Source organism: Vidua macroura, chromosome 3 (assembly GCF_024509145.1).
Source record: "Vidua macroura isolate BioBank_ID:100142 chromosome 3, ASM2450914v1, whole genome shotgun sequence".
In the NCBI taxonomy this organism is placed as follows: Eukaryota; Metazoa; Chordata; class Aves; order Passeriformes; family Viduidae; genus Vidua; species Vidua macroura.
The window spans coordinates 2,428,809-2,437,360 of record NC_071573.1 but is presented as its reverse complement, the minus strand read 5'-3'; positions in this window follow the sequence as shown (position 1 = coordinate 2,437,360).

Here is an 8,552-nt window from a genome sequence, read left to right as displayed (position 1 = left end):
AGCTCGGTGTTCAGACAGTTTGATTTGGCTGAACCCCACCACCAAGCTGCAGTTTGATTTGTCTCTGCTTGGAAAAAGTAGCAAAGAGATGGAAAAGGAGTGTTTTAAAAGATTGGTGCATTCTGTCTTCTCCAGACAAGTATCATTTTGTACCCAAGGCAACGAAAATGTCCTGACATTGGGGTGTAACTGGGCATAGTGTGCTTCTACCTAACCCCGTGTCTGTGTGGCCAAAGGTGTCCTCTCCTGAGTGTCTTCTTCTCATCCCTGAGAAGAGGAGGAGATAATGCTCACAGCCAGCACACACGGGGAAAGAAGGATTCTGCTTGTACACAGGAACATTTATGGAGGTGTTTCAGCTCTTGAATGCTGCACAAACAGTTTGCATCCAGTTTCCCAAGAGGTTTAAAATGCTGGATAAAATGGATCCACAGAAGTCCTGGGAAAAACAGACAGAAATATCAGTCCTGGAGAACGCTTTGCTTCATGCATTCCCTGTAATGGGAAGGACAGAAGGTGTTGCTGGAATGTCACAAATGGAAGAAAGCTCCAAGGCTGTCCTCTGACAGTGCCCTGCTGCCCAGCAGACCCTGCAGTGACCAGCTGGGGGACAATTTGCCTGTGCCACAAAGTCCCAGTTCCTCAAACAAGAAACAATTATTTTTAGGCACCCACTGACTTCAGTTTGGACTGCAAAGCTGGGGATTTGATGTGGAAATATTAAAAAAAAAAAAAATTAATTAATACCTATATTACTCTGCTGGTGCAGGCTCACAGAAGGGAGCACATGAAAGTTCACATGAAGTGGCAGAGCTGTCACCTGTCCCTCACAGGCTTCACCCTAACAGCCCACACTACACCTGCTGCTCTCCAGCTGTCCAAAATCTAAAGCATATTCCAATATTTCTTTTCCTTTTTGATTTCCATTCTGTATCTAATATTGTAGAAAAATAAGTAGAGCAACGCACTGGGAGAGGCAAGGAAAATTTAAATAACTTGTTAGTGCCAAAGTCATTGAAAGGGTTGATTAATCAGAGATGCCTGGTAGGGGCATAAGATGGAGAAGGCTTCATTGTGGCAGGGTTTTCTTGATGCTCTTTTCCCCAAGCATGACTTTTCTTTTCCCCTGTGAGCCACTTTTACATTATGAAGAAAGAGTTGCGAGCCACAAATGCATGTTAGCTGCAATTGATCAAGGACAGAATGAATAATTTACTTTCTGAAGAAGAGATCATCTATATTGCTACAGACTTTTTAGGAAAGAACTTTTTCCCTGATGTTACAGCCATCCTGGTTCAGCTGCATCCACATGTGGCAAGAGTGCTGCTTTGTTTCTAAACTGGCACATCCCAGCAGAATTGCCCACTTTTTTTTTTTTTTTTATTTTTTTTTTTTTTTTTTCAGTTCTTCTGATCTTAAAGAACATGAATTATTCACCAAGAATTCCATACATCTTCAGAACATTTCTGTTAAATAAAACCGCATACTTAATTCCCCCCACCCTTGATTATCCACAGTGAGGAATAATGATTTGAATTGTTGGAGATGATGAATCCCTGGCAGCTCTCTATGTATGGCTACACCCACCCCTTTGTCTTTGTCACACCTGTTGCCAGGTCTGACACTTTGTGCTACTTTGGCACAAAACTTTATAATTTTATAGATTGCTGTATTACACCCATTTCTGTGATAACAATGTCAAAAGTATTTTTAATAATAAAAATAAAAAATAAAAACAACCTTGGTAAAAGGTTGAATGAGATGTGAGAATTCTCCAGGAAATCAAAGATGCAAATAGCTAAACACAAACAACTTCACTGAACACAGAATATATATAAGAATAGTCAGAAGGCCAAGAACTCTGCTATTTTTCTTGATCCTCTTTTAAGCTTCTCATTTTAAGATATGCATAAACTCTACAGCTACAGTTAAAAAAATGCTCATGCAGTGTAAATAAATTCACCATTTTCTTAAAGAAACCCAACAAACCAAACAGATTTAAAAACCCTTTTCCTGTTAAAAAGGTGGAGTTTTTTCAGTGGGTGGAAAAAAAGTGGGATTTTTTTTTTCCCAGAAGACAGGAAAATGATACCCACACAACTCCAGATGACTGCCTGTCTGGAATAGACTTTTGGAGGCACAGTGAGCTGCCTTTTCTAGAAAGAGTAAGCATGCTGCTTGCAAAAGTGCCAAGCACTCATGGAAATCAAAGCTTAAACAACTGTCTGTGCCCTAGAGATATCCTCCCTGTTCAGACCTGAAGTGCAAAAGAGGAGAAAGGGAAGAACCATGGCATTCATCTATTTATTGTAGGAGGAGTCTGTGCTGCGTTTGCAGCACCCCTGAAATAAGCTGAAATAGAGAAAGAGCCACTTGGATTTGCCAGCATGAAACCCTCATTTATGAGGTTTTATGAGCCAGCGTGTGGTGTGTGAAATGTGGGGAAGGCAGGCCAGGGAGATGCTCGGGAAGGCAGGGAAGGTGGTTAGCACAGAGTGACTGAGATCATTGGCCACGCTGAATTTCTAACAAAGAGAATCTGGCACAAGCAGAAATGCAGGGAAAGCAAAATGTGTATACAGATCTAGTGATAGAGGCAATAAAGAACTGAAAGCCAGAATGGAGATGTGTATTAGCCATCACATAGGGAAGAAAAAAGAAAATTAAGATGAAAAATGTTGCTAAGAACAATAACAGAAACACCAGACATCTGATAGAAATGCTGCATAAGCATTATGATCCTCCCCCAGAAAATAAGCCAGAAGAGAACTATTATGTACTTACACAAAAATAAGCAGCAAGAATTTTAAACTTTATTTACCTGTAATTTTCAAGGTGACTCCCTACCAACCTAGGATCCCAGCCAGAGGAGAGTTTGCTGAGAGAGCAGTGCTTTCTCTCCAGAGAGGCACATCCAAATATTACCACCCCATTTGGACCACTCAAGTGATTAGAAAAAACAGCAAAATCGCAGTTTGGGGCAAAAAAAAAACAAACAAAAAAAAAAACCTTCAAAACCACACAATAATTAAAAAAAAACAAAACAAAAAAAACCAAAAAACTTCACACACACACAAAGAAAGAGGTTTAAGTTAAAGAAAGCCGTGAGGCGTGAGAAAGGGAGAGGTGCAAGGAGAATGTGAAATAGAGCCATCTGTAATCCCCAGTGCTGCAGCTATTTCAGGAAGAAAGGAGTGAGCAGGGCATGCACAGGCAAGGATGCAGAGGGCTTTAGTTCAGAGGATGATGTCTGCAGTGCAATTCCAGGAAAAGCAAGGAGTGCATGCACAGCCAAGGCCAGGCACCTGTCACTCAGCTGCCGTATTTCCAGCTCTGCTATTAAATGAATGTTTTGATTCCAGCTGGGCTGTGCTGCCAGATGTAATACTGTTAAAACAACAGTGATAAGCAGCAATCTTAGGCTGGGCAAGTGTGACCAACTGCAGGTGATGGAAAATAAGTCTTCTGAGGCCAGCTGGCAGCAGCAGGCTGTGGTTAAATGCTGCACGAAATGAAATCTGATCTTGTTTAGGGTTTACACTTGTCTACAGAAGTACTGTATGAAGCAAGCAGCTTTCTGCAGAGGTGTCAATGACTGGGGACCCTGGGCAGAGCTCAGGTCTGGCCCAAGTAGCTGCTCAGAACAAAGGCAAAAGGAAAACTACCAAGGGGCTGGTCTATATGAGGCAGATATGGACTTTGGGCAGCAGTGAAGGCTTTAGAATCCTAGTGCTCCTTAGCTGAAAAATTTGAGTGAATGTCACCAGTGGCAAGAAAACATGGAAGAGCTTAAACTTGGATGGATAGAAGAATTGCTATGAAAGGATGTGAATGGTCCAGAGGACCAACAAGACTCTGCCAGAGGACAAGGCAGTCTTCCCACCCACTTGCTGTGCAGAAGTACCTGCTGCCATCACAGGATTAAGAGACACCAGCCTGTGAAGCTGTGCCAAAAAAAGGCTGTGCCCACGGTGCAGGAGCTAGTAATGTTCACATCAGCAATTAAGAAAAGGCAGGCAAAAACTGGCCCCAAATGTACAAAGAGAATCGTGGTGAAAAAAAAAAGACGTAGCACAGTAAGGAGGGTGGTACAGCTGCTCATTGCAGAAGTTTCCTGGAGGTACCAGGAGAGGCATCAGAGCCATTCCCAGGCTGACTTGCTACAGCTGTGGCACCTTTACAAACAGATTTCTTCACAAACAGCCCATTTAATTTTATGTGCCTAGGGGACCATAATAGTATTAGAGACCATAACAGCAACAGGAGCAATATTTAGACACCTAAATAGTGCAGGAGTGCTCACTGCACATCCAGCTTGCATGAAGGCAGCATCATTGTGCAGTGTATCTTACACTGGTAACCCTACCCCTAAATCCCTTTTATTATGGAAGAGGATGTAATCTTAGTAGGATTCCAGAGATTTAAAAAGTTTTTTTGTTACATTTATTGACAATATATAATAAAGTTTCTTCCAGGATTCATTGGCTTTTTGACTGCCTCACTTAAACCTTGTAATTGTAGGATTTTGGGGTTTTTTCTAATTTTTTTTTTCAGATTTATCTCTTTGTTGATTAAGAACCACAGGAATTGCATACCTAAGAAACAAACAAACCACAGGCCTTTCACAGAATGATTAACTAAGGGAACGATTAATTAAATTTGAAATGCATGTGAGACCTAGCATGGAGTCATGGAAGGAGGATGGCAAAAGTACTTCAATGATAGATTAAAGAGACTACAGAACTTAAAACCAATGATAAAGACAGGATGTGTAACCATAATCTCATAAGACCAAGCATAAATAATGCTACCAGTTTGCTACAGCATCTTTGCAGTTTCTGAAATAGGATTTGTAGGATTCAGCCTGTTCTGGTGTCACTGTTGGAATAGTTCATAAACTCTCAGGAACCTTTCAAGACAGCTGGATAAGTACCTCCAATCTGAATATTCATGAGCTTGCTTTGAGGGTATGTGTTTGAATTAAAAACCATTTTACTCTGGCTTTACATCACATTTTATGTTTGTGTGCTACGGATTGGTTTGAACCAGTTTACCAAATCTCAGACTCCTGTATTAAACCATGACATCACCACAATGAAGCAGTGCTGCCTCCCTTTTGTGTGGCAGGAGGGACACCAGAGGACAGTGTGAAGCTGGCAGGCTGGCTGAAATCTGCTTCACTCTGTGCTGACTTTGGACTCCTCCTCATGGTGCAACCTGCCATTCTCATTGCCACGCAGAAACTTGCTCCTGGTAGTTGCAGCAGAACCATCTTTAAAATTCAGCTCCCCAGAGCTCTCCACCCTTGCTCAACACAGCGACCTTCTGCAACCGTGCTTTAGGACAAGGAGGAATTCAAATATCTATGGCACAACAAAATGAAACAAATAGATGTGAAAAAGAATTAAATTCTAGTGCCTGCATGGAGACCTATGGACTTCTGGTTCATGAGAACTAAGGATGCCTCTGACAAAGCCATTTAATCCCACGCTCTTCCTTGGAGCTCAATGTATCTTGTTAAGCATCAAAGCAAAGGATGTAATGAATAATCCACATTATCCCCTAAAAAAACCAAAGAAAGAACATCAAACTCCTGGAGTTTCCTCAACCACTATGCTTCTTTTCTGCCATGAATGCACTTAATTCCTTGTCTGAAATTTCAACTATTACAAAAACAGGGCAGGTGGAATGAAGGGATTACAATTAATGTCTCCTTGTGCTAATGCAGTTCATAATCATTAAAGAAAAACAAGAAAATTAAGCAAAACAAGAAAAGAAAGAAAAACCTAAAGGTTTTAATCCCCAGACACACCTGCTGGATACCTGGGCCACATCTGTATTGCATTTGCCAGCCCTCAACCATGGCATGTCAGAGTCTGGACACAGTTTCCCTAATCAAGCCTGACTGTCCTTGAGTGTGTCTCAAATATTTTTGAGGTAATCTGGAAGAAAATATATTATTAAAGGACCTGTTCTTGATCTGTGAGCTGTTTGCTTTGACTGTTGGCTGCTTCCTGCTGTGGGAGTGGCATGGATGGCCACCAGGAAAAGGAAAACATAACCTGTGTGAATCGAGACAGATAATGTGGCTCCCTGTATAAATGAACATTTGGCTTGAGAGCCCCTGTATTTTATGACATTTGTTAATCTTTCTACTGGACAAGGCTGTGCAGGGAATGATGTAATGGCACAAATACTGTGACTTGTGCTGATTATTTAGGCACCACTGGAAAATCAGATAGCAGGAAAAAATCCGAACAAATATTTTTGTTTTCTGGATAGTGTAAAAATAGAGAATTTACTGGTGGACTTCTTTATATTGATAAAAAAAACCTTCTACCAATCACCACCTTTTTCAGACAAGGGGAACCAGATCCCTTCCTGGAGCCAACGAAATGGTTATCAGTCTGTTCATTCCATCAATTTGCTTAATGCCAGCAAAAAGTTTTCTGTGCCCACAGGTTGTAAGGTCGTGTGCAGCCACACTGGTAACAGCTGTTCACAGATGCCACATTCCTGAGGACTGAGCCAGAGCCAAGACAGGCTCCAGGCTCTGTTAAAAAGCTGTCACACAAGTGCCCCTCCTACCAAAATGGCCAGCCAGAAGCAAGGGTGGCTCAGTGGGAGAGGTGTCTGTGCCACAGCAATGCTAACTTACTGATGAGTTTAAACTGCCAGCATCAACCAGAGTCAAGAGGCTCGAGAAATGAAAGTGAGATTTCCAAGTCACATTGCCCAAGCAGCCCATGCACCCAGAATCAGCCAGGAGCATCTTAGCCAGGTGCAGCTGGATCTGCTGGAGGATGTTTTTCAGAGAGCTCACTCACCATTTACTCTGAAGCTCTCCTCCTTCCCCCTCCTGCCTTCAAAGTAAATGATGTCTCGCTGCCAGAAGCAGCGCAAATAACGAGAACATAATTTACTTCACGGGGACTATGGGTCACCAATTGGCTACAGCTGTGAGAAAGGTAAATGTGCTCTTAAACTCCATTACCAGGGATATTCCAATACAGATCTAATAGAAAAGCTATTCTGCAAGACATTCTGCAAGGTAGGTTGTATATAAACAGATAGTTGCTTAACCCTGTATTTCCAGATGATCATTAAATTGCTCGGTATCTTGCCAATATTTTGGGAAATATTTGCAATTTACCAATTCAGAATTCAAATACAAATATAGCCTCATTGTATACCATATTTCCAGTCCTGAATACATTCTTCTTATGGGAGAAATGAATAAATTGAGATTATTGGCAAACGGGGGAGCCTTACAAGGTAATAAAATGAATAACTTTTACATTTTAGTCAAAACAGCAAACTTAATGAGGAAATGTAAGTTTCACTTCTTTTTCCCAGCAAATCATGGGAAGAATGCTTTTAAAATCTGTTTACATCTTTCTACCCCAGCCCCTACCAGAATTAATAAACAAAAAAAATCAGGTTTTGAACATCTTATGCTGACCTGACAAAGTAGAAAAGAGAAAGGGGATGGGGGGGGGGAGGAGGGCTTTTCTGTTGTTTTGCCTTTTTTTTTTTTTTTTTTTATCTATTATTATAGGACTATAGTATGACACTCTGGAGGCTTCAATTGGAAGGTACTAAAAAAAACCTGGACAATTTAAAGAACCTCTCATTCTCTCCACAGAAAATCATCTTTACCATGCAGTTACTTGCTGTAAGTTATTAGACAAGAGTGAAATAAAATTGCCTTCTTATCAGAATGCAATCATTGCTTTGGTCTTGGTGACAAGATGTGAATCAGCAGTGTGCTGTGTGTATTCCAGGGCAGGTGTCAAAGAGAAAGGAAAAGCACTGGGAGAGCCGTAAAAATTGGATCTCCTCTCCTCTCCTCTCCTCTCCTCTCCTCTCCTCTCCTCTCCTCTCCTCTCCTCTCCTCTCCTCTCCTCTCCTCTCCTCTCCTCTCCTCTCCTCTCCTCTCCTCTCCTCTCCTCTCCTCTCCTCTCCTCTCCTCTCCTCTCCTCTCCTCTCCTCTCCTCTCCTCTCCTCTCCTCTCCTCTCCTCTCCTCTCCTCTCCTCTCCTCTCCTCTCCTCTCCTCTCCTCTCCTCTCCTCTCCCTGCCCTTATCCTGGTGTTTGTCCCAGTCCGTGGAGATGCTCATTCTCTGGGGATGTTTCAGTGCCCAGAGTCCCTGCTGGCTGCCAGCTGTGGCACAAGTCACTCTGCACACTGCTGCTCTGATGGTGACAGCAGCCCATGGAGAGAGAAAATGTGACTAAAAAGCTAATACCAGCTACATTCCAGATGCTGTTCACCACATTTTTTTTTAATCCCCTATCAATCTGCTGATGGTGCTCACATTATTTTTCTTTCTCCTCCCATTTTAGGACAAGCCTTTAAATTGTACTTGCCCTAATGAGCCAAATCTGCCCAGTCTCTTCAGTGCCACAAGCAGCAATACTGGATGTTGCACTGCAGGGATTCCCAGGGTTTGTTAGAGCTTTCAAGCTGAATAACAAGGTCTGTGTGTTCTCAGTGTTTAATTTTTCATTTCTTGCAGTCATGAGCAAGACCTGAAGGGCTTTGGGAAGGAA